We start from the raw sequence: 25,883 nt of genomic DNA, 5'->3' as shown, positions 1-25,883 counted from the left end.
TTCCACTTACTTTTTTTCAAATAAACATGTTCAATCAACCAATTTATCAATCAAACAATCAGTCCGTTATCCTTTCCTTTTGAGTGTTAAAGAAAAAATCGTTCATGTTTTAAATTAAGAGTCAGTTTGATCCTGTCGTCTATAAACTCCTCAGGATTTTGAAGTGTGTGTGTGTGAAGAGGCAGCTTTACACAGTTTGCCGGAGGCAGCTGTGAGCTTAAAGACAGAAACGTCTTCTGTTCAAGGATTTTCAAGCATTAAAAAAAGAGCAGGGCTTGTGTCATGGGGCAACTTTTCAGCGTTTCAGCAGATCTGCTTGATTCTGAGCAGAGTTGCAGTTCGAAGTCTGACTGACTGGAGCCGATCCTCCAAATGAGACGCTTGGCTTCAGATGGCTCTGCTCCGTCTCTGATGAAGACCTGAAGAGGCCGAGACGTAGCAGCCAGAGCTGAGAGGCCGGTCCATGCTGCGAGCTGGCAGGCTGCTGATGTGATTCAAAACAATGAGTAAAGTCCAATCTCCCCTTTGTGACGAGCCGGAGCAGGATTCAGAATGTGAGATGAAGTCTGAGCAGTGGGAGGCGGTCATTAAGGCCCGAGCGGACACGGAGCGGACACGGAGCGCCGTCGTCCACCAACCTGTCCTGTGAGGCTTGCTGTTTGCTGTAACGAGCCCATTTTAATTCAAGTTTCTCTTCTAACTGTTGCAGAACAGACTCTGTTTCCGGAAGAAGCGAGAGATAAACCAACAAATAAACCACGTCCAGCAGAGAGAGGCTAAATTATGTTTACCCGTCCTCAGACAATTTGGCACCCTGAAACGAAGATTTTTGTTGTTGTTTTGTTCAACTCTTACAAGTTGGCACCGAATCGTCGATCATTTGTGCAGAAGAGTTCTCTCAAGCTGTGCAAACACACCAAGCGCCACTTTGTAGCAGCAAACAGGGAGAGCTTGTGCTTGTCCCAAAAAAACTCCTGTGTATGTTTCAGGTTTGGAAGTCTGCGGTTTGAGGCGTGTGGTGCTTCCCTCTGAGAGCGGCATCACGGTAAACTCGCTGTAGACTCTCACTCTAAACACCAGCTGCTGTCTCCATCACAGACGTCTGCTGGGGAATGTCAGGGTGTTTAGATGCTAACGCTTTCTTCTAATGACACTGTGTTTGCCTCTTTTTGGCAAAAACAAGACCACGCCTGGTGAAGTGAAGAGATTTCACTCCGGCTCAACGTGTTTAATCTTCTGTGCTTCAGTGACAAAAAGTTGAGACTGTGAGCTGACGACAAAACCCACAAAGACAAGAAACTATCTTTAAACAACCACAAACCATCACTGAATCAGACCTTTTACAATCCTGTCCAGAAACTGGAAATATAAACTCTTAAGGACGATTTGTAAACATGATGCTGCTGATATTTTTTATCTCAGTAAGGGATGGGTATTGATACCACTGCTCTTATTGATCCTGCTTATTGATCTGATTTGTCATAAATTCTCTGATCAGTTCCTCCTGTGGATTTTCTCTGTACAAAAAGTAGCTGCACATTTTTTCTGTATCAACAACATTAAATTGAGATTATAAGTGAAAAATATGGAATTGGTCCCTGGAGGTACTGTTTTGTTATATTTTTATAGACTAAAGTAGGCCATCTAGTGTCTTGGAGGGATTATAGCAGTTGTTTAAGTTGTTTGGAACCTTGCCGTAGTTATGAAGCTAGCCATCAGCCTGTGTGTACCTTTTCTTTCATTTGCCTGTGAGTACTGGTGGGGGGAAACATCAATATATTGCAGTATCAGGATTTTTTAAAACAATTTTAATTCTATTTTTTGTACAAAATTCTTTTTTATTTATTTTTATTTTTTACCTAAATCCTTCATTTTAGACTTTGTTTATAATCTGGGTTGGGAAAAAGTTGAAATGTCAGATCCCCTGAATAAATCCTAAAAACTGGCTCATATGTGATGTTCATTTTCTGGCAAAACATGGCTCCTGATAAAGTCTGTAGACATCATGATTCAACTTTTTCACTTGATCTGGTGTTAAGAAGCAAACTAAAAATCAGAAATATAAAAAAAATTGCAGTTCAAATCAAATCAGCGCCCCAAAAATCAAAAAAGAATCAAACCAGAAGAAAAGCATATTGTTCCAGTCATACCGATGTATGCTAACTGCTAGCATATCAATGCAATTTCCCATATATGTTAGCATCAAGCTAGTGCTATTTTGTTTACATTGTTTTTGTCCTTTAAAATTAGGCTACATTCATACTTTTCAAGGAGAAAATAGTAGATCCAATGTGTTTTTGATTTTAGGTTCGTTGTGTACTATGAATCGATCTAACCTTGCAGAGCAGATGGACCAGTTTCTGAAATCCTGCAGATCCATCTTGCCAGGCTCCATTGACCAACGAATTCACTCGGCTAAATTCTAACCGGCCCAATCCTTTCTTCGATTCTTCAGTTAACTTTACAAAAACAGCAGCAGTTGTCTAACACCGTTATCACAGCTGTTTCTCCTCTTCCTGTAGTTGTTTGTCTGTTGTTTCTCAGCCGAGGTGCACATAAGCTACGTTGTACTGTGGCTTGATGTGGATTGGTCTGTGATGAGTTTGTCAATCAGAACGGTCGTCCAATCACCAGCTGCAGATTTTTTTGAAGGTCCAAAAATAACTCTGAAGAGCTGCTACCCAGATGGACTAGTGAAATATTTCCGTGGCGGATTTATGAAACTGTTTGTCTGGCGTGTCAGGTTAGGAGTGATAAACATGTCACAATCATATTGGAATTGATCTCATGGCTCAAAACTCAAAAAGGCTGAAGTATCAGGAAAAATGGCTGATTTTATTGGTGCAAGAGATCCCAGTTTGTTATTGATTGGCATCAAAACGGAAACTGAAATAACTTAAAAAAACAAAAACAAATTATTTTTTACCTCAACAAAATGTAAAAAAAAAGTCTAAATAAAAAAGCAGTTAAGTTATTTTAAAGTGAGATTAGATCCATGAGTTGCTCACACTCATCAGGCCCATCAGTGAAAAACATCCATGATATGTATCTGAAAACTCTGCAGACTTTATGTTAGCATGCCCTTAATGAGTAACACGTTATCCCACTAAATCTAAAACACTGTCAGCTGGTGTTAGATACAAACTGTGTGATGACGTATTGAAAAGGAAACAGTGACTTGTTACTGCAGTACGTTGGTAGATTAGTGGTGTGTACCATCGCTGTATCATCAGATTACTTTGATCGTTTGGAAACGTAGCCGGTGTCATCAGACTGGATGGATAAGGATGAGTAATTGTTTATTTGTGTACAGCTCCAGCTAATGAGTTACTATTGAATTTCCTCAGGAGTGCAGACAGCGCTCGTGTCCATATTGACAATATCAGGGATGTTGTAAATGCCTGAATCTGCTCAATTACTCGGGCATTGTGAAGACAATTATCCCGTATGTCATGGAGAGCAGGGCGTAGAACAATCCAATTTTAATTAATATTCCTCATTTACTCTCTGTTTGCAGTCAGTTAAGGTCGGACAGACCTTTCTCTGTGACGGGCTCACTTCAATACCATCGAATATCAGCCTCGCAGCTTCAGTCCACCCAAACGTTTGGAGCTGCAGTCGATGTTCATCCTGCTGTGGTTGGGTCCTAAACCTTCGTCCTGAGGAAATCTCAGAGGGTGTCTTCAGTGATGGTCGCACAGTTTTCATAACTTCTACTAAAATAAATAAAAATCTGTGTTTTTTTCTTCATATTCTGTTTGTTTGCAAAGTATAAACCCTGTGGACTTGAGATGTTCCCCCTAATTACAAAATCACTCAAATAAATTCCTCATTTCAGTTGAATTCAGTCCAGTGTTTCAGTTTTGGGGTTAACCTACTTTTTGAGGAGGAAGTTGTGAACCTGAGTCCCGTGTTTCCCACCACCTTTAGCCGCGGTGGTCGGAAACGAGCGGCTGCTTTCCCACCACCGTGGAAAATTGACTGCATCCCACTGAACTCTTGACATTTTCTGAGTTCAAGACTTCGAGGCTCTGATCATTTTTCCCTGGTGGATGCATCCTCACAGTTTGACTCACTCTGCTTTATTTAGGAAGTGGCTGATGCGGTGACTGTTTCTGAACTTTTACCTTTACAATACAAACCCTATAGAAGACATGATACAAGCATGATTGTTCTTGTCGGGCCAGCCGTACTCTGATTTTTTCCTGGGTGAAGTTTCCTCATGGTGTTTCTTTGCTCTCCACACAGACTTGTTTTCCTGCAGACAGCCTGCTGACACACAAGTGGTGTAACTCCAGGGTGGACAAACACAAATCCAGCACATTTTGTTTTCTTCTACAAAACCTGTAAATAGAGATGATCTCGTGGCTCTCATAGCTGCTCCTCTGACATCCTCCTCGCCATGCCTCGGGGTTAAAGTCCCAGGTTCAGCCACATTAAATCACCACGTTACTTCATTCCTCGTCCACAAACCGGCCTCTGTCCATCCTGTTCGAAGCTGTAGAGTCTCTGTTGCTCACCCCACGGTGCGCCTCCCTCAGGCCTCCCCTGCTGGGTCTCCTCCATCCTGGGACTGACAGCCTCCTCTTCCTCCCTGGCAGTGTCAACACAAACACTCCCCTGGAGCTCCCAGCCTGCAGCCTGGGCACTGACTGAGCTAACAAGCTAGCAGCAACAAATAAACAGTTTTTCTATGAGACGACTGTAAATCACAGAGAGTAGGACAGGGCAGCTGCTGGAGTTCAGGGAGAAACAGGAAGTCTCTGTAAAACAGGATCAGTTTTACTGCAGGCAGTGAAACCAAGAGTTTCTCTTTGACCTGAAATGATAATCGCCATCATCACTGAAACGTTTCTGATCTATGTTTTATCATCGCAGCAAACAAACAGCACAGATTTAAAAAAGGAAACATATTGAACACAAGGAAAAATAAAAGTCAACTGACGGATACAATGACTGTTTTTTTTTTTTAAATTATATTGCAAAAAAAAAAAACAATACAAAGAATAACGCATATAACAAGACAGGTCATATAACATACAAGCAGACCAGTTTTACCATTTTGGGAGGAGGGGGGGTGGTAATAGACAAAACAAAATGAAAAACAAAATGAAAAACAAAACAAAAAAAGGAAAAAAAAATAAAACAAAAACAAATGAACAGGGATATTTTTAAATAAACCTGCAAATGTTTTGGATAAATTGAAAAAAATGTCATAAATACCAATAAGTTGCAAAAAAATTCAAAAGTTTTGAAACTTTAAAAAATTGCTAAATCAAAAGAAAAAGAAATTTTCAAAATGTGCGAAATTTAAAAAATTCAGATATTTCAAAAAAAATGCCAGAATGTCCTTTATTTGCAAAAAAAAATGTAATTGCAAAAATTTGCTAAATTTACAAAAATGTATAAAATTGCAAAATTAAAAAAAATTGAATTCAAATAATTTGCAAAAAATAAATTTGCAGAAATTGAACATTTCTAAAAATCTTCAAAAAAATGTTTCTTTTTCTAAATTTGAAAACATAAAAAAATTAACATTCAGTTTTTTTTTTGCATAAATAAAAAAGAAGCAAATTGCAAAAACCTCCACAAATTGAAATCTTTATTCCAATTTTTTTTTTTTTAATTGTTAAGTCAAGATTTTGTTCAGTGTCATTGACTTAAATCATCAATACCCTCTGTAAGAAAAATCAAAAAATCTTTATATTAATAATATTTTTTAAAATCTACAAGGAGCCACTTTAATAGAGTTAAGGAGCCGCAGGTTGAAGACCCCTGTTCTGGATAAACTCTTGGGACCGGATGCACATTTGCGGGTGTCAAAGCGATGTAATGTAGCGCCAACTACTGGGGAGCATGACTTCAGTCTCAGCCCGATACTAATACCTGTTATCGCTCATCCCTAGAAATTAAAAAAAGAACAAAAGAAAAACAGGAGAGAGCTGTTTCCTGTAATGTGAGACACAATTAATAATATTTCAGACCCTTCGGTTCACTCAATCTTCCTCAGAGAGAGCGCTCTGTTCCTCGTTACTCTTTGGGATTTCACTCATTTGAAAAAAGCACAGAGTGATGCCTCGCATCAATCAGACAGCTTTGAACCATGTCACCTCCCTCTGAGGCTTTCAAGGATTCCCCAGAAGAAGTACTTCCTCTCAAACAGTCCGTGGTGACCATGGATGCTTCTGTGGGCGACGCCATCTTGTTTCCCAGCATCACTATTTATACTACAAGAAGAAACTTATTTGAAGTGTCAGATCGTCACAGACTGCCTCAGCGTATTTAGATGATTGGAAGCGTTTGTGTCCCTCTTCAGCTGCCGTTTTAGCCACTTTACAATCACAGGTACTCACATTTAAAATTACACCCTGCTTTGTCATCTATTTTACTCTAAATGGAGCCATGATTTACATCACGCTGCTTTGATTAACACTTGTAACAAGAGTAGGGAACCATAAACTAATTTAGAAAATGTTTCTGAGGTAATAAATCAGCTGAGGAGTCGAGTCATTTCCCATCTGGGTCTCTACAATCAGACGTGATGAAAAGAAATCAGGAGTCAGAAACTCTCACTGACTCTAAAAACTTCACCAAATATTTCCAGTTTGAGCCTCTCTGTGTTTATCTCCCTCTTGTTTTGTTTCTCAGAGAGATCCAGGAGTGTTGTACATGATGTTAGTTTGATTTTGACTCCTCTTTAAATCTGTTTCCTCCTCTCCTCTGTGGAGAGGGCACTAAAGAGCCCGGTGCTTGTTTGAGTCGTGTTTTTCCTTCCTAAAAGGTTGTGAGGCGTGTTGAGGCTGAAGATACATGTGCACACGTTGTTTTCCAGGCTCACTCCCTGGTTACAGCAAACACAGGTTGATGGAGAGGTCTTTAAAGCCCGCGTGCTCTCAGATTAATCATCGTAAAAGAGCCCAGGCCTGAGTTTCACTCTGCCAGGTGCTTCATGGGAGGATGCTGCACACCTGCTTCCATCACGCGTCTCTTTTCCTGTTAAAGCGTCAGTAAAGTCGGCTCTGTGGTGAGAAGTTGGGCTGGATTTCTTCGCACAGGAAGCCGTCGGCGTCTCTCACATCCTCACCAGCCCACACAGCGAGCGCAGGCAAACTTCAGGGTCAGGTCTGGGCTTCATTAGCGAAATGCACTCAGTTGCAATTAGCGGTGAGCATATTCTTCCGTGCACTTACCCTTTGATTGCATTGTTATTGCACAAAGGCAAGATAGATGGCTGTATATTTGACGCCGTGTACTTTTTCAATTAGCAAAGTTTTCTGGGTCTGTGACTATGTGTCCCGCGGGCTCGGTGCATCCAGCGCACAACCTGAACGCAGCGAACCTGGGTTTGATTTCATTAACAATTAGCCCGACGAGAAACACATTGGATGTTACAAATGAAGATTGGATGGTACGAATGGAGGATTTTGTGGTTTCTCTCACTCTTTTAAGCACCAGATCCACCAAGCGGCTGTGTAACCAGCCTCCAGGCCTGAATAATTTAAAATACGAGCCTGTCCTTCAAGACGCCGCAGCGTAGTAGCGAGTCTATCTCTGATAAATGTGACATAATTATTTCATTTTCCGGAGCATGAGAAGCAGAAAGCGCTCAGTAGGAAGTGTTTCCAAAAGGTGGCGGCGCTAATAAAACCATTTGTTTTCACAGTGTTGGAGATTTCACCCACTCATTTGTACATTTATGACTCTCAGGAAGTGTCCTCCCAGTCAGGGCCACAGCGAGAGGCCAGGAGGCGGAAGATGAATCCCCGATAGCTTCACTCCCCAGACGTTACTAAATGAGCAAACTGGCAGTTTACAGCTACCTCTCAACGTAACCTGCATGTTTTATAGATGAGGAGAATCCGACTAACTGTCGGGGAATGAAAGCAGCTCTCCGGATGGTTCCATAATGGCCTCTCAGCGAAACGAGGCCGGGCTTTATGGGTGTTTATCATCGCACATTTCACCAACTTTCTTTTACAGCCCAAACGGAGATGGCAACAAAGCCGGAGAGAGCGTGGGGGCTTTTATTTCATTAGCCAATATGTCAGATTGATCAGAGAGCACAAGGAATGTTCCGGTGTTTTATTATTCAGATAGCAATTAAAGCCAGAGCACACTGTATAAAGATCAAGTAAATACCTACTGGTGTGTGCTAACAGCCTGGGTCCCTGCAGGACTTTTAATGTGAAGCTCGTTTGCTGTGCTGTTTATGCCTCGGTGATGAGGAGCCGCCGTGATTTTCTGTTTATGCTGTTTTTATCAACCCTGTCACTTCACATTTAAATAGTCATGAGCAGCAATATTAGTTTAGAGCAGCTCCGCTTTTTAAAAGCTGATGCCAATAAAAGTATTTTTAGTCGACGTGAAAATTGCCAGAATTTGACGCCGGGAAAACAAATCTTTTAATTTGTCTGTTTGAATTTCATGTATGCAGATTTTGTCCCTGAGCTGTTTTCCTGTCATGGTGGATAAATGGAAAAAAAGGGTCAAACTTTGCAGAAACTGTCAATCCAAACTAATGAAATGTTTTTATAGTTAGCTGCTCCTTAAGACTGAGGAATAAAAATATAAACAAACCAACATTTCTGAAGGTTTCCTTTCAGATTTATTTGGGTATTGGAATCAAGAACAGGTTCCAAATGATCCAATCCATCGACGTTGTTTACATTTTATCTGAATGATCCCTTTGTTGTTTCCTTTCCTCGGGGTGGAAAGGTTTGTCTACGTGGATGAGAATAGAGACTCTGGAAAAAAAAAACATGACAGCAAGTACAAAAAGTTAGCAAATATGACCTAAAGCCTGGTTCAATTTTCTTAGAAAGGCTTCAACGCTTCAACATTTCGTCAATAGGGCACAGCCACAAATATAAGAAGCAGTCTTAGGGAGTAACAGAATACATGTTAATTAGGATACAAAAACTAAAAAGTAACTTCAATCCGTGACAGTACAGAAAAAAAGTGTTATCGGATTACAGATATATTTGATAAAAACAGGGATTACTTTAGCACACATTGCGACAAAACACCATCTGTGTCACCTCAAGCCGTATGTAAACATAACGTAAGCTAAGGTCGATAATCATCATAGCCACTGTTTAAATCAGAAAAGGAGAACAACCATAGACTGTAAAAAAAAATAGACGTCATCTTGCTCAGCTTAAAGTGAGGTTGCCTCAAAAACTGCTCCCCCTGGTGGCTGGCTGCAGAATAGGTCAAAAAATCCATCTCCCCAGTCATTCCAGATGGGCTGTGGTCAAACTTTAAAAAATTAATACACCTGGTAGAAATGTTTCTCACGTCTGATTGTTGTGGTGATTTGAAGATATCATTTGGCTGTCTTGTATCCAAGTCCTCTTTTTTCTGAAGTTTCATTTTCATTAGTTATAGGAGATTAAAAACAAGGTCTAACGATGAATGACAGTGTTCTGATGATTGTTCTTGTGTATTTTTGGGGGGGGACTGTAAAAATGTTGGGATGTAGAGTCAAGAAGTGATAAGACTCTCAAAAGAAAATAAATAATTATCATTTTTGTCACTGGCTCCACTCAGATTCTCCCAGAATCCCTCACAGTGTCTACTGCGCAGACTCTGGCTGCACAACTGCTTCAATGGCAGCGCCTACCGTATAATGGTAAATGGCGGAGCCACGTGGTGCACTCTATATACAGTCTATCATCTAGCCACTCTACGTCCATCTTGAAAAACATGTACAGGTACAAAAACAAAGTGCTAACATTTGCTGAAAAACAGAGGAGCCCAGTTTGCTTCAATTCAGGTTTGTTAGCTCGCTAACCTGTCAATAACCACTGCACTACAGTTGATGCTCCAAACCCATGACTTAAACAGAGCCTTCTCTGTTTGCCTTGTTAAAGGATCATATTTTCTGTTTATTCTGAAAAAGGAGAACATTTATTTTTCCTTTGAAAAGCATATGTTCTGTCAACTTTGTAAATAATACCATAATTCAGTCAAAAATCATTAAGAACCACTGGGTGTTAAGTTTGCTTTACAGTCTAAATTTTCTTCTTCCCTTTTCAAAATTCAGTATATGGACACCTCATTTGTTAAAAATACTCTGGGTTTTCTCAGTCTGAGTTCAACTGAAACAGCACTTCCTGTTTGCAGTGTAAAAGGAGATGTAATGTTTCATGTTTCTTTAGAAAACTCACAAGCAGATGACACACCCCGCTGCTTCTTCTGCTTTTTTTTAAATTTTTTTTTATTTTAATCTTTCATTATTTTTTTAATTTAATTCAATTTGATTTAATTTATTTTATTTCATTATTTCACCATATTTTATTTCATTATTTTATTTTATTATTTTATTTTGTTTTATTTTATTTCATTATTTTATTTCATTATTTTATTTTATTTTATTTTATTTCATTATTTTATTTTATTATTTTATTTTATTTTATTTCATTATTTTATTTTATTATTTTATTTCATTTTATTTCATTATTTTATTTTATTTTATTATTTTATTTTATTTTATTTCATTATTTTATTTTATTATTTTATTTTATTTTGAATCACATTGTCAACCCAGTGTTTTGTTTTGTATTTTTTCTTTTAAATCAAAGAGAGGCATTGATAAGGGAATCATTAAAGAATTGAATCAATAAAGGTATCAATGTCGATAAAATCTTATCACTTCCCATCCCTGGAGCTGCAGTCTTAAAGCAGCTTTCTGTGTTCAGTCAGAGATTTCCCCCTAACATCGTCATGACCCCGTCCTCCCTCCAAACAATGCAGGTGGTTTCCAAATGATGCAGAAGATGTAGTCACGAGTTTCCAGCCAAATCACCGGGTTTCCAGCCCTGCTGAGAGGTCATCAGGAGCTCATATGACTGAGAAATGCTGATCGAGCTTTATCAGCCTGGGACGGAGACTTACAGGGAATTAGCCAGCAGGTACAAAAGAGGGGCTTTCCAGAGCGCTACCAGAGCTCATCAGCCGTCCCCTGTGAGCCGTCTGCACAGAGACTGAGAGGAATTATCACGCCGACGTCCAATCACCGCTCCTCCTCATTCCAAAATCTTTTAATTGGCCAAACTTGTCAAAATCTGTCGCGCTGGCTTCCCTCCAGCCCAAAGTTGGGATAATGGTTTTAATGTGGCGTAAAGTCTGATGACATAAAACCAAGAGTGCAAACGTTCACGGGGGATGTGGTTTGGGGTGATGACTGGATCACACCGAGATTCAAAGGACTCAGACTCAGCGGCGCCGACGTGCCTGTGAAACGAGAGTTCATGAGGATTTCTGTCTAAGATGCAGCGTCTGCAAAATCACCTCATGATGTTAAAAGTGTTAAATTTATAAATCATGGCTTCCGTTCTCTCTGTGACACCAAATAAGATCGACCTTTATCTTCCTGACGTGGCACTTTGTCCTGTTTCTGTTCCTCTTTCTGCTGAGGTCACTGTTGGGTCTTGTTTTAAAGATAACCTGAAAGCTTCCAGGGTCTGTTTCTGGATAATTGTAGGCTGTCTTAGGTCACAAACTCAATGATTGTGAAGCTATTCAGGGACTGGATGTCAGCGCTGATGATTGAGAGGGTGGGACCTGAGTTGGAGTTTGTCACAACCATTTTTTTCTCGAATATTCCTCAGGGTCTGCGTGATGACAGTCTGACTGTTTCACTTCTCCTCACATGGTCAGAGCCTCTCACATGGAGGCTGGACTACTTTCAGTTCTGGTTTTTGGTCTAAAGAGCAACAAAAACCTTTCAGGATTAAAGATCAGGGAGACTTCTCAGTCATACCAAAGTTTTCTTTATCTGCTGTGTCGGTGTAAACATCCAGCCCCATGTGACGCAGCATGTTGGAGTCAAAAGAGGTAGATCATGGCCAACTGCTTGTCTGTTTGTCTGGAGATCCTACATGTAACCATGGCTGCATTGTTTACATATGAAATCATCTGTTTGCAGCCTGTAGCATGTCAATGCTTACTGGTGCAAGGCCAGATGTTCCTCACAAGCTGAGGAGAGGGAGGTGAGGATGACGTGCTGGTTCTCAGGTGTGAGCTAAGAAGTGACGACATGGACCTGTCCTTCCATCCATCATTATTGGGAACGCAAGATCTATCTCCAATAAGATGGACGAGCTAGCCGTGCTAACCCAGCAACAGAGGGAATACCAGAGGGCAGAGTAGCATCATGCTAGGATACAGGATCCAGGAGACAGAGACTGAACAGACTGCTGAAGAAGCTCAGTCCTGGACCCTGTGGAGGTGGAGGCTGGCTGACTGGACAATGATGGACAAGCTGTCACCATCTATTTTCTTATGGAGCTTTTTACACTTTCTATACACTTTCTTACTTTGGTTTTCTTGATTGCTGCTGAGACTTAAATTTAGTTGTACATGTTACAATGACATAAAGTTCTATTCTAATCTATTCTATTAAAAAAAAATAAAAAAAATAAAAAAATAGATTTATAGATCCTGACTTTACCAAACCTGATAAACAGCATCTAGTTAGCATTAGCATCTCTGACAACAAGATATAGTAAATAATGAAATTAAATAATAATAAAAATAATAAATAAAATAAATAAATAAATGAATAAAATAAAAAAATTATATATATATATATATATATATATATATATATATATATATATATATATATATATATATATATATATATATATATATATATATATATATATATATATTAGATATAGTATCAGCATTGGTCAGGAAAAAAATATAACCTCCTTTTTACAATCTTCACCAAGAGTGTGTCTCTGGTAGTTTGGAGCTACAGGATTGCCACTGAATCATTCAGCACAAGGTTTGACAACCTTTGTTATCTTGGCTATTACAGTTAAGCTAATGAAGCTAAAGTTCAGACGCAAACGTTAGCTTAATGGGATCTATCACCAAAGAACAAAAACTAGAACAAAACAGGCCAATGAACTCCAAACAAACAAAGAGACATGATGAACAACACAGCAGGGAGCTAACGCTAAGCTAACTTTAGCTAACGTTAGAGAAAATCCCAAAGGGTCCGTCTGACTGCAGTGGTGGTTCTAGGGTTGAAGATAACTTAATATTTCTGTATCCAAAGAAACTTTTTTCTGTTCAGGTGTGTCTGAGGAAAGGGTTAAAAGTAAGATACCTTGTGTCAGAGTTACATGTACCCCATAAACACAGTTTTCAAACTGAAAATCTTAGAAAAACCTTCAAAAATGACCAAATGGATGGATTTACAGGCAGGGAATGTCTGGATGTATGGGAAGGCTACACACACTGTGATTGGCTCATTGCGTTTGTGGGTGGGACTTCGCCATAGCTCATTTGTATAATCTCAAATTAGGGTGTAACTTGACCTATAATCTGTTGTCAATGTGGCGGTGCTCCTGTGTTTTTAAGTGGTCTCTTAGCAGCTAAGTTTTAATCACTAGTGTCAGTTTCCTGCCTCCTCTCCAGCTCTGACCTTTCAGGAAGCGGCCCCGGCACCTGACTTCCACAGCGAGAGGCAGCGTTGCGTGTGAAGACTGAGCTGTGGCTAACACCAGCTCCCTGCCGCTGTCTTAGAGTCAGCTGTTGGAGGGCAGGTGTCACAGGCCGTCTGAACCTGACCAGGTACCTGTGGGAGAAAGTGAGGAGCTTTCTCATTGCCTCACAAACGCCTCAGACGCCTCAGGCCTTGAAGCAAACATGCAGCTTGCCCCGCCCCCTCACTGTAACTCAATAGCTCTCTCCACACCACCCTTCAACACCTCAACACCTTCCCCGGGCTGACAAATGCCTCACACCGGTTAGCTCCCCGGGATGTTGACCCGGCAGCACAGGTCATCACTCTGAGACAAAAAGATTCGTATCAGCCTCGCCGAGCTCTCCTCACCCAGCGCCATGGCCCGCTCCTCACACGGTGAGCGATGACTCCTCTGAAACCTAATATCAGTGATATCATCAAGGTGCTTCTTTAGCCCTCTCTGAGGACTGAGAGAGGTGTTGTGAAAAAATACGATCAGGCAATTGGCTGACAGAGAGCGCCTCCAGGGAGTGCTGGTCAGTTTGGTGCCATTAAGCCGTGTGTAACACAAGACAGTGAGAGAAAGAGGCCGACTGGGAGGGAACGAGGCAGACTGGGAGGGAACGAGGCAGACTGGGAGAGGAGGAGGAGGAGGATAATCATGAATGAAGAGGTTAATGCTCCATAACTCATTTTTCTCTTTTCTCCCCCAAGTAATTCAACCTCATGGAGATATCATAAGCTCCCCTCCTGCTCAATCTATTACATCCTCATTGAGACGCCTCTGCCTTTTCGCTAACATGCTTAGTGCTCCCCCTCTCTTATTACAGAGCACATGTTTCAGACGGAGTTCCCTCAAATAAATGAGCCAAAGTTTCCATTTTATTTACAGAAACATGTCCCACATGGCTGAATATCTTTTCCTCTCATTAAAGCTGCTGAGGATCTTTTTTCACACGTACTGCATTCATGTACTACAGTGCATGAATAAATATAACCATGGAAATCAAATAACTTCCTGGAGTAATTGAGCTAAAGCGTTTACATGGCTTAGTACCGCATATAATAACCCAGCTCCTTGGTTCAGTTTGCAGAAACTGGGACATGATCTAAACTAGATTCTCATAACGAGGACTTGATCGTCTGCATACATGAGCATCCTGAGTATTTTGGAAGCTAGACTTTGTATACAAATCTTTCGCCACGTCTGAAATTTTTGCATATTAACAGATTTTTCTCTGGGGTAGCAGCTCAGTTGAACAAAACTAATCAGGTTGTTGTGATCAAATAATGATCAGCTGATAGATGTGGCTGCTTGTACACACATGCCAGCGAAACAACAGACACTAAACATGCAAAGGAAATTATAGAAAAAAACACAACCAAAACAGACTAAATGCTAAATAAAATATAATAAAACAAAATAATAAAATAAAATAATAAAATAAAATAAAATAAAAAAAATAAAATAAAATGAAAATAAATGAAAATAAAATAAAATAAAATAAAAAATAGATTGAAAAATGAAATTGAATAAGGAAAAAATTACAATAAAATCAAATAAAATTAAATAATTAAATAAAATCATAAATTGAAGTTAAATTGATAAAATAAAATAAAATAAAATAATGAAATGGAATCAAATAACATTAAAAAATAAAATAAAATAACAAATTAAAGAAAATAGAAATATGAAATAAAAAAGAAAAGAAAAGAAAAAGACAAGACAAGAAAAAAACAAAAGCAAACACTGGGTATGACAATGTGATCTAAAATAAAACGAAATAATAAAATAAAATAATAAGATAAAATACAATAGTAAAATAATAAAATCAAATAAAATAAGGAAATAAAATAAAATAAAATGAAATAAAATAAGATAAAATAATGAAATAAAATTAATTCAATAAGATTAATCAAATCAAATTAAATATAAAATCACATAAAAGTTAAGATAAATAAATAAATAAATAAAGTAAAAAATAAAATAAAAAAGAAGAAAAGAAAAAAGAAAACAAAACACTCGGTTAACACTGTGATCCATCTTCATTGTTTCCAGACTGCATTTCTCTGAATGTTTAAGCACTAGAGGAGAGATATTATAAAACTGTTATCTTTATGTCCAGGCAACTTTATTCAATGCTCTGATAACAAATAACAAACATGCTTTAATTTTTAAAGGAGCCAAAAGATTCAGCAACGAGGGCAAGATAGATACAGTGAATGAAAAAACAAAAACAATAATTAAAAATGTTGGAACCATCTAAAGGTGGGTAAACATATGGATTGATTGGTGCATTTTAATACTTTCCCACCAAATTCAATTCTTCTTAATACTGTAAAATCCTCAGGGGTCATTTGTGCTATCATTTAAGACGTAAGATAAAAAGAATACCTGCTAGAAAAAAAGACACTTTTCTCTGTTCCTCCTTTATTTTCTTGCACTAATTCAATCTGCACTTTGCTTCTTTAATAATGCAGCCAACATAAACATACTTACAGCTGGATAAAATGCAAATATTTGAGCCGTATTTACACTTTGATGCCTCCGTTTTCCTTTGCTGTGCATTACCTCTGTAGAATATTCACATTGATATTCAGGCTCTCAGAGTAAATTCATAAAGTTTTCATGAGGGGTGAATTAATTTGATCCCTGAATGCTGAGCTATTACAGCTTGTATTGTGGCTGTCAACATGCATCAAAAGCCTGGACAGAGGAGATGTCTGAGCCCTCAGCAATCTCATTACAACCCTCTGAGAGCTGCTCTTTCTGCTGCTGTTTCTCCTGCAGTCGGACTCAGTGACAGTTTGAGTTTCATGTTTTTCTTTAATAATGCAGCAGCGTGTGAAAATGATGTGATAATGCATCCCTGAGATCCTGATTTAGTGGCTCGTTTTAGGATCAAGAGGAGCCTTTTTTTGAATCTCTGTTAACAACCGCTCACCTAATCTGATAAATCGGCTGGCTTTTAGTCAATCAGCCAAGCTCACAGATTATGTGCTCAATATCCACTCTGCTTATCAACTAATCACAACAGAGCACTATAATCAAAGAATCAATGGGCCATTTGACCAGAGTCAATGTCCCACCAACCAAAGCTGCCAATTTAGGTTTCCATTTATCAGCCTGATCTGACACCCGGGTCAATACGACATCCATTTATACCATCCAGCCCAATTACAAGCTCAGTTTTCTTTCATTCAGCTTTGTCTGCTAAACAGATAACCCTCATTACAGAGCACATTTCTCTCCACACAGCTTGGGAAATGGACAGTGAGTAAAAATTGACAGACCCTCCAATTTGACGACCATTTGCTCCTGAAGACGGGGGTGGCATGTTGTGGAGGAGCAGCGAAATGAGCGTGTGCGGTTCGGCATTTAGCTGTCACACGTTTCAAGACTGAGGCAGAAAGAGGAAACAGCGGCAGACGCCACAGAAATGCCTTTTGAGTCAGGAATCAGTACGTTGACTGATTAGACACTACGAGTGGTCTTATTGTTGTTTTGATTGCATGCAACTAATGGTACAGAAAGTTTGTCAAGTGATAACAGTTGATGCTAGCAGGAGTTGGATACAGTGATTTGTTGATGTACAACAACTATGCAAATAGTCCCTGAGTATCATTGGCAGGGGTCTGCAACCTTTACCTTCATAGGAGCCATTTAGCCAGAGCTCACCTGAAATAAAGTCATTCAGAAGCCAGAAAATCTACTTTACCTTCACAATAAAGACATAAAAATAAATAAAATTTCATACAGAGTTAAAATCTAGTAAATAATTATCTAAACTAGAAGTTTTTAAAATGTATAAAATTGTACAAGTGATGTCTTAGTTTTATATTTTCAATAAATTTCAAATAATTCAAAATTTTTAAATTTAAGAGGAAATTGCAAAATTTTCAAAAACTTTTAATTTCTAAAATTGCAAAAATAAAAAATGCAATGATTTGCTAAAATTTGCATGCATTTTACAAGTTTTTAAAATTTATACGATTGTAAAAGTGATGTCTTTGTTTTATATTTATTCATTTTTTTAAATATGTATTTATATTTATTTTGCAAAAATTGCAAAAAAATCTAAATTTTGAAATTTAAAAAGAAATTGCAAAATTTTCAAAAATTTTAAATTTCTGAAATTTCAAAAAAAATAAATAAAATAAAATAAATAAATTTAAATGATTTGCTAAAATTTGCATACATTTCACAAGTCTTTAAAATTTCAAGAATTTGCCAAAAAATCCATAAAAGATAAAATGTGATAATTTTGCATTAACAGTAAAACTTGCACAATTTTTTTGTAGAATTGTTACAAATTCAAAAACTTGCACAACCCCCCCCCCCAAAAAAAGAAATAAAAAAAGAAATAAAAAATAAAAAACAATAAATGAATAAATAAAATAAATTATATTTCAAATTTCTTTTCAAAAATTGAAAAAAAAAGAGAAAAAAAATCAAAATTTCAACAAGAAATATTTTGTCATTATTCTTTATTACTGCCACCCTTTGGTGTGGTAGTGTACTGCAATTACCTTTTTATCCTCCGTACCTGATTGGTTAGATTTATATAATCTACTCAGGTCTTCATCCCTTGGTGGAAACACAGACAGACAATTGGCCACAGGAACCATGTACTTCCTGGGAATGTTGACCCAGGAACTAAAAGCTCCTACTGGTTGAAAAAACCTTAATGTTGTTAATCAGCTAAAAAATTACTGTAGAGAACTTTTAGTCTTTGCGATTGTAGCTCATGCAGTAGGATTTGAGACTTTGCTGATGTGAAAGTAGGATAATGATAAAAACTTTTCCTGCCATCTTTTAGCAGTGGATCAGTGGGTGTATGGAGGTCTAACAGAATATTGAAGATCAGAACTCTGTTGCTGTGTTTATAAATGTCCGGGGTGGAGAATGAGTCCTCAGTGAGAGGCGAATATGTTGTTTCTCGTCAGTTATCTGAAGTGTTTGGGGAAGACGTGCACCAGGACATCAGACACATGGCTATTATGTCCAGACAGTTTTGAAACGGAGGAAAAATAGCCGGCCCCCGTCTCCCACAGCATGCCTCAGCTGTCTCCTCGCATGGCAGCTCTCGACATCGGGTGCTTCCACTCCCTCATAATGAACACGGCTGTCCGCTTTGGTCGCGGGCCAGAGGTGGCGTGGCGTGGAGAGGGAGCTGGTTTCATTAGCCGGGGTGAATAGCCAAATTTCAGGTCTCTGATGGACTGTGACGTGGTAGGCCAAGTTTCCTTTTGGGCACTACGGGCGCTGAACTCTGTGGAACTAAGCCGCTGACGGTCCAGATGGGGTCTGGCCACAGCAGATTACCACTCCTTCACTCCAACGCCGCTGCCTCTGGAATATTATTCAGAAAGTAATATAGCGTAATCCTCCACTTCACCGGGACATTGGACGACATGCCACACAATCCCTTTGACACCTGTCAACAATCCCAAAAACATGGCACCATCACAGAAAGAGGCTTAAACATGGATGTGGTTTTACTGGGGAGTGGAGGAGGGTCAAAGACAGCGGGGACGACCAGCGCTGTGTCTGTTACCACAACAAAACCTTTATGATCCAGGATACATGACCGTTTGGGGTGTGAATCACTGACAGGCGTGATCTTTTCTCAGTTTGGCTGACACCATCTCTGAGGCTTGAGTTTGGTGTGAGATGATACTGAATGATCATAGTATCAGTTACAGCTACAAGTCATAAAAAGTTCCCAAAGATTCTTTATTATTCCTGAATTTTCTTTCAGGGATTGATAAAGTACTTTATTTTCTTTTTTATCCTATTCAAATAAAAATTATTCAATCACCGGTTATTAAATCGATGTTCTGATCTGATTCAGACTGTTTCATCATTTAATACTCATCATGAGTAAGGGATGAATGCATGGCCTTGGAAATATGACTGTGCTGGTCTCATCATGACCAAAACATGTCCTCTGTTTCCCCAGCACATGGGGATTACCCGGACAGGCCATCATATGGTTACGTCTCTTTTTAAATGCCCTCTAAGGAGTCTCACGTTTACATTTTTGTCAGTTTGTGATCAACAATTAAAACTAGATTATCTGAGCAACATTTGTGACAATAGTCGTGTTGAATTTTCCCAGGAAGACATGAATCCATTTTGGCAGTGAGACGTAAGACTTGTCTTTTTTTCTTATGATTATTTGTCTTGGATTTATTTTGTAGTATTGGTGGATTTTGTTGGCTGTTGGTAAAACTAAATACCATTACAGAGAGACATATGAATTATGGATGTTTGAGACCACTTTTTTACCAGTACGAGCACTTCCTTTGGAGTACCAAGTACCTTTGATCCTTAAACAACAGCGACAGATAATTTGAAGAGAGACAGCACAGTCACTCTGACACCAAGTCCAAAATAAAACACAAACAGCTCTCTCTGAGTTTATGATTTGTTTTTAATAGATTAACAAAAGCGCAAAATAAAAATAACAACTGTCAGAGTTGTAGGGTGTATTCACATCTGTGGTTCGTTTGTTTTGTTCCGACTCAGGGGCAAAAATGATACGATTGTAGAGGTTGTCACTTGGTTCATTTGTGTTCACAAGGCAAAAGTGTCTTGTTGTCCAAAGTTGTAAAAAAAAATGTCACATGTGATTGATTTTTCTCTCATTGGTCAGAAACCATACCTGGAAGGCCGGAGTTATCTTCGTTCATTCATGTTCTTACCCGCCATGGAGCATCAACAACGTGCGTGGTTAGTTTGCATTATAGCGTTTGAGTTTGTAAACCTCTGTATTTTTATGAGTATTGTCCAGCATTTGGCAGATGTGCTCTTCTGCCCAGATGTTAATGAGGTATTTTATTTCCTCGCTGTTCAATGTGATCCCACGATTCATTTTTTTTGTTCTTCTGGGCTTCTCTACTTCTTCTTCTGCCGTTGTTGATTCTTCTACTCCTTCTTCTTCTACTGTTGTGACTGTACAGTTGTCAAACCAGCTCATTACTGCCCCCATCTCCACAGTGTGAGCCACAGTTATGAGTCAGTTGTGTCGGTTGCTGGGGCATTTGTTTTCTCACTGTAAAGGAGCTGCTACAGGACTCGAATGGACGCGAGCCGAGACCATCTTTTTTGGCAATTTCGACCTTCTTGTTTTGTCCCACATCAGAGCCTATTTTGGAATATTGGCCCTAAATGATCCAGGTGTGAATACACCCTCAGTAATTTTCAAATTAAACTGAGGTGCAAAATAAATCAGTTTAACTGTTAACTCTCTCTGGTTCATTCATGTCTGAACAGGATATTTGCTGTGGTGTCAAACAATGTAGCGCCTTCTACTGGTGAGGAGGACTTACACATTTTTTTTTTTTTTCGCCTTGAGTATTGGCCGCTGGTATTGACAACCTTTTTGAGAACTGATACCCTGAAAAAAGGCTGGTATCGGCCCGGTACTGATACCTGATACCAGTACTCTCCCATCCTCAGTTTAAATCATAGACTGTAAATAGAGTGGACAGTGTGGCTCCGCCATTTATCATTGTACGGTTTTGAAGCCAAAATCCCCCCGTCTCAGGTGCAGCCAGAGACAGTGAGGGATTCTGGGAGAATCTGAGTGGAGCTGGGTGACAAAAATAATAAATATTTATTTTCTTTGGAGAGTCTAATCACCTCCTGACTCTACCTCCAGACATATTTTACAATCCCTGAAAAAAATACACGAGAACGTTAGCTGTCAATCATCGTTAAACGTGACGCAAAACCTCATTTTTAACCTCGTATAACTAATGAAAACAAAACTTTTCAGAAAAAAGAGGACTTGGATACAAGACAGCCAAATGATATCTTCAAATCACCACAACAATCAGACGTGAGAAACATTTCTACCAGGTGGATTAATTTTTTAAAGTTTGACCACAGCCCATCTGGAATGACTGGGGAGATGGATTTTTAAACCTATACTGCAGCCAGCCACCAGGGGGAGCAGTTTCTGTGGAGACCTCACTTTGAGCCGAGCAAACGGACGCCCATTTTTTTTACAGTCTATGGTCTGAACAGTGAATTAATGAATCAACGTCTGTTCACTTTTTTTACTTCTATTGTCTTTTTTAAAGCACTTTGTTTCCTGTAATAAAAGCGTAATTACAGCCATAATAGTTATGATCATTTTTATCACTTAGAGAAACATTGAAAGTGCAGTTTTATAAAGGTCTAACTCTCTGCTCTCATCAAGACACTAAGACTTTAAATTCTTCATATAAAGTTTGAGTTTCGACTGCATGTTGGTGCAAACACAGGATAGACCGAGTATCGGTGCTGATATTCAGCATTTTGAGGCATCAGGCTTTTTTTATTTTTAAATCTGGAGGCCGATGATAAATTAAATTTTGGCCTGTGTTATTTTGGCGCCTCTCTTTTTGCAGTCTGTACTCTGTCTCTAGTATCGTCCCACCCATAGCACCATCTGATTGGTGACACGCAGACATTTTTTGGGAAAACTTGACTCACCATAGAAAACTTTAGGGATTTTCTTTTCTTTTTTTTAAGATTTCATTCAACTTTATCAGACGGCTGCTGAGCCTGGGAGCTGGATTATCCTAAATTTTGACACCAATATTTTGACTTTTATTGCAAGTGAATATCAGCCCCAAATATCGGCTTCCTTGACTGATAATTGGTGTCGGTATCGGCCCCGACAAAAACACATCGGTCTATCTTTGGTGCAAACACACTTGATAGAAGCATACAGTTTAGAAAGTCACTGAAAACTCCATCTCCAGCTGAGTTTCTGTGAGAGAAAACATCTATCTTCCTCTGATAAACATCAAGAGGAGACTCTAACACGTCAGAGAGACTTCCTGCTCTGTGTGACAGCAGACAGATGAGGGAACATGTTGCTCTGTTGGAAAACAATTGCCCTTTTTCCTTTTTGTCAACTTTTGCAGATAGAGGAAACAACCAGGATGACGATGCACTGCGGCGTCTTTTATGGCGTACTCTGACTGTTTTTTCCTTCTGCGTCTCCTATAGCTCCTCAGCTCGCTCACTTGCAGTTTGTTGGGAGGAATTATGGAGATAATGTGATCACCCGTGCACTCTTGCATTTTTAATCAGTCTGCTGCTACGGGGAAATAGTTTTATTATAAAAACAGGATGTTTCAGAGGAAGCAGGAGCAGCTCTGACTCTGACTGAGCCTGGTGATGTTAAAGTTTTTGTAGTTTCTCCAGACTCGCTGACAGCTCCTCAGGTTGATCAGCTCACAGGGGAATCCCTCATCGCTCCAGATGGCCTGTCCACTCCATCCAGGCAGGAATTTTGAGACATATGGCTCATCTCTATAAAGTGCACTAAGCAAAGATTGAAGCAGGAGCTGGGGAAGGCTAATTGTGCCTGTGTAAGCTCTGTTTGTTTGGTTTTCTCCTTGTCACCAAACACACCCAGACTGCGCAGCACTGTCTCAGATTAAGCTCCTTAAAGCAGATGGCTCAAATCTGCTCAGCCTGCGGGGTTAAACACCCTCTTTATTTTCCCAGGTACCCTGAGTGCTATTGTGCTTTACAGAAGTCTGGTGACATAAGGGTTAAACTGTTGATGAGTTGGGTGTTTGTAAATGCTTTGCTGCTTCCAGTTAATCTCACGTTTGCTCCTCGTTGCAGGAACCATATGGCGAAGGGAGCCAGATCCGTAAAAAAACAAGACTGCGCATGCACCCACAATAATTACCACCCATAGTCTTGTGGTGGTAGAAAGCACTGACCACCTCTTCAGGGAATTGTGGGAAAGTGTCTGCTTTACAGAGGAGGGTGCATGGTAGGGTGAGCAGCGAGGGAGGGGGTGCACGGGGAGTCACAGAGGGCGGACTCTGACTTTTCCACAGCCTGGGCTCAGAGAAAAGAACCTGCAGGATTTCAAAGAGGCTCCTCCACATTGAGCGCTTCACTGCCTCTCACTGCAGCTCCTTGTCATTCACGCAGCAGAGCTGCTGGACGGACAGCTGGGCTCCGGCTCAGCCCGGAGCTGGGAATGAGATGGGCTGTGAAAGCCGCGGGCTGAGTCCGAGTCACGCAGCAGCTCGGGGAGAAAAGGAAGATGAGTAGAAGAATCAAAGGATTTGTCAGAGTGGCCATTAAGCACAATTGAACCTTTACTCTGTCAATAACGGTGATTACTGGCTCTACCCTGCAGCCCTGAGGAGTGACGGGGTCGTGACCTGAACAGACTCCCCGTGTAACATGATTGGCATCTCAAGGACAGACGCCAGAGTCCAAAAGGAAAACACACCTTCTGACTTCCTACAGTATCATACTCACCTTATGAAGCTCAAATTCAAACTGTTTCTGAACATTTAAAATCATTCAGGGAAACATATAAACTACTTTGAGTGGCTACAACAGTCTTCAACCTGCAGCTCCTTGACTCCTTTGCAGTGGCTCCTTGTAGCTTTAAAGAAATATTATTGAAATAAAGAATTTGGGAAGATAACTACATCTACAAAAAAACTAATCTGGAAGAAAAAACAGATTTTGATTCTGTGTGGACGGATTCATTTAACTGACACTTGCCAACACATAATAAATATGATTCATATGTGGCAGGACATTAGCAAACATTAAAAATGATGAGTTGAGCGAAAACATCATTATATGTTATAAAATTCAACTATTTCTTTGAAAAATTTGAATATTTTTGCAAATTTCCAAGATTTCAGATTTTTTACGGGTAAAATTTCCAAAATTATTTCAAATTTTTTTAAATCTAAAAAAAATGTTTGCAAATTTTAGTAATTTTGATTTCTTATTTTTTGCAAATTTTGAGAATTTCAAAAGTCTTTGCAAAATTTTGCAAACTTATAAATTTTCAAATGTTTTTTTTATTTTTAAGGAAATTTTGAATCCTTTTTTAATTTTTTGCAAATTTTGCAAATTTCAAAAGTCTTTGCAGATTTTTGCAAATTTATCAGATAAATATTTTTCATATTTAAAAAAGTTTTGATTTTTTTTTAGTTTTTCTAAATTTTGGAAATTTCAAAAGTCTTTATAATTTTTTGCACATTTATTAAATAACTTTTTTTTTCATTTTTAAGAATTTTTTTTTGCAAATACTAGAAATTTAAAAGTCTGCAATTTTTTGCTAAATTATTGAATTGCAAATGTTTTTCATTTTAAAGCAAATTTTTGAAATTTTGATTTTTTTTCTAAATTTTGAAACTTTATTTTTAAATTTTTTAAATTTGTTGCAATCTCTGCAAACTTTAGGAATGGCAAGGTCCTTTAAAAATATTTTTGCAAAATTAATGAAAAATAAAAAAACCTCTAAGACATCACATATACAATTTCATCAATCCAAAAAACTACTTGTTTAGATAATTTTCCCTAGATTTTAACTTTGTCTGAGTTTAATACATCTATGAGTTTTTACAGTGAATATAAAGTAGATTTTGCGGCTCCTGAATGACTTTAATCCAGGTGAGCCGATGAAAAAATGGCTCCTATTAAAGTAAAGGATGCAGACCCCTGATCCACACAGTCCAGTTGTCTTGTTTCTCAGTCTTCAGACTCTTTCCAATGTGCTTTCTCTGGCTCTAAACCAGTCTGTGTGGTAGATAAATGGACCTTCGTGTACAGACAAAGACGTGGAGCTCTCAGACTTCAGACAGGTTGATCTAAATATAATAAACTCCCAGGAAGATGTACTGTAGGTTACCTCAGTGGTACAGTTACATCAGGGCCCAGACAGCAGCTCCTTAAAATACTGGCTCATCGTCTCGTACTGTTTGTGACTCATAACGCTACACCTCACAGCTCTGCAACTTTATCCACTGACAGGAAACACCTGCAGCACGCCGGCTGTGTTAAAGCGCTGTGTACAGTACGAAGCCACAGAGATAACCAGAAAGTGTTTGCACTGATCCTTCAGGTAACACCTGCGATGACAGTTGGGGCGTGTGCTTGTTGACAGGACTCCACGAAGTCAGTTTGTGATTGCAGCTCAAATTAACGTCAGACATTTTTAGACGTTTCTTTTCCTGAGGAGAGGAGACGTGCACCAAATGGTCTCAGGTTGGAGGTTGACACAGATTTCAGATTTTGTTGGTGAAGTTTTGTGCTTCTGTTCTCAACCAAATTAAAGTTTTGTTTCTGATAAATTTAGCCTGTAAAGGTCAGCTGGGCTCATAGTTTCTTTATTGCTTTGCTCTCATTCGGCTGCACGTTCACACCTGGAGACAGCAGAGAGAAACCTCGCTGTCGGTCGGCTGCTCAGGAGATTAAAGGTTAAGTGAACAAAAGCAATAATTCTCACTTAGATGAAATTATTTATGGATCGAACCAGTGATACTTCAGCCTCTTCGAAAGACCACAAATGGAGCTACTGACGTGGTCAACGTGGTAAATTTCACCTTGGTTTGGTTTTCGAAGGTCTGT

The 25,883-nt window shown here is 39.0% G+C and overlaps 1 protein-coding gene across 5 annotated transcripts in view; it reads left to right on the top strand.

Moving 5' to 3' along the window:
* macrod2 (mono-ADP ribosylhydrolase 2) overlaps nt 1-25,883 on the top strand; it is a 925,620-nt gene that overhangs the window by 58,796 nt on the left and 840,941 nt on the right. The window lies entirely within an intron of this gene.

Source organism: Halichoeres trimaculatus, unplaced genomic scaffold (genome assembly GCF_033239565.1).
Source record: "Halichoeres trimaculatus isolate MK-OKI-2021-1 unplaced genomic scaffold, fHalTri1.1 fHalTri1_scaffold_8, whole genome shotgun sequence".
NCBI lineage: Eukaryota > Metazoa > Chordata > Actinopteri > Labriformes > Labridae > Halichoeres > Halichoeres trimaculatus.
Note: the sequence above shows the minus strand (reverse complement) of the source record. Positions and strands in the feature narration are given on the sequence as shown.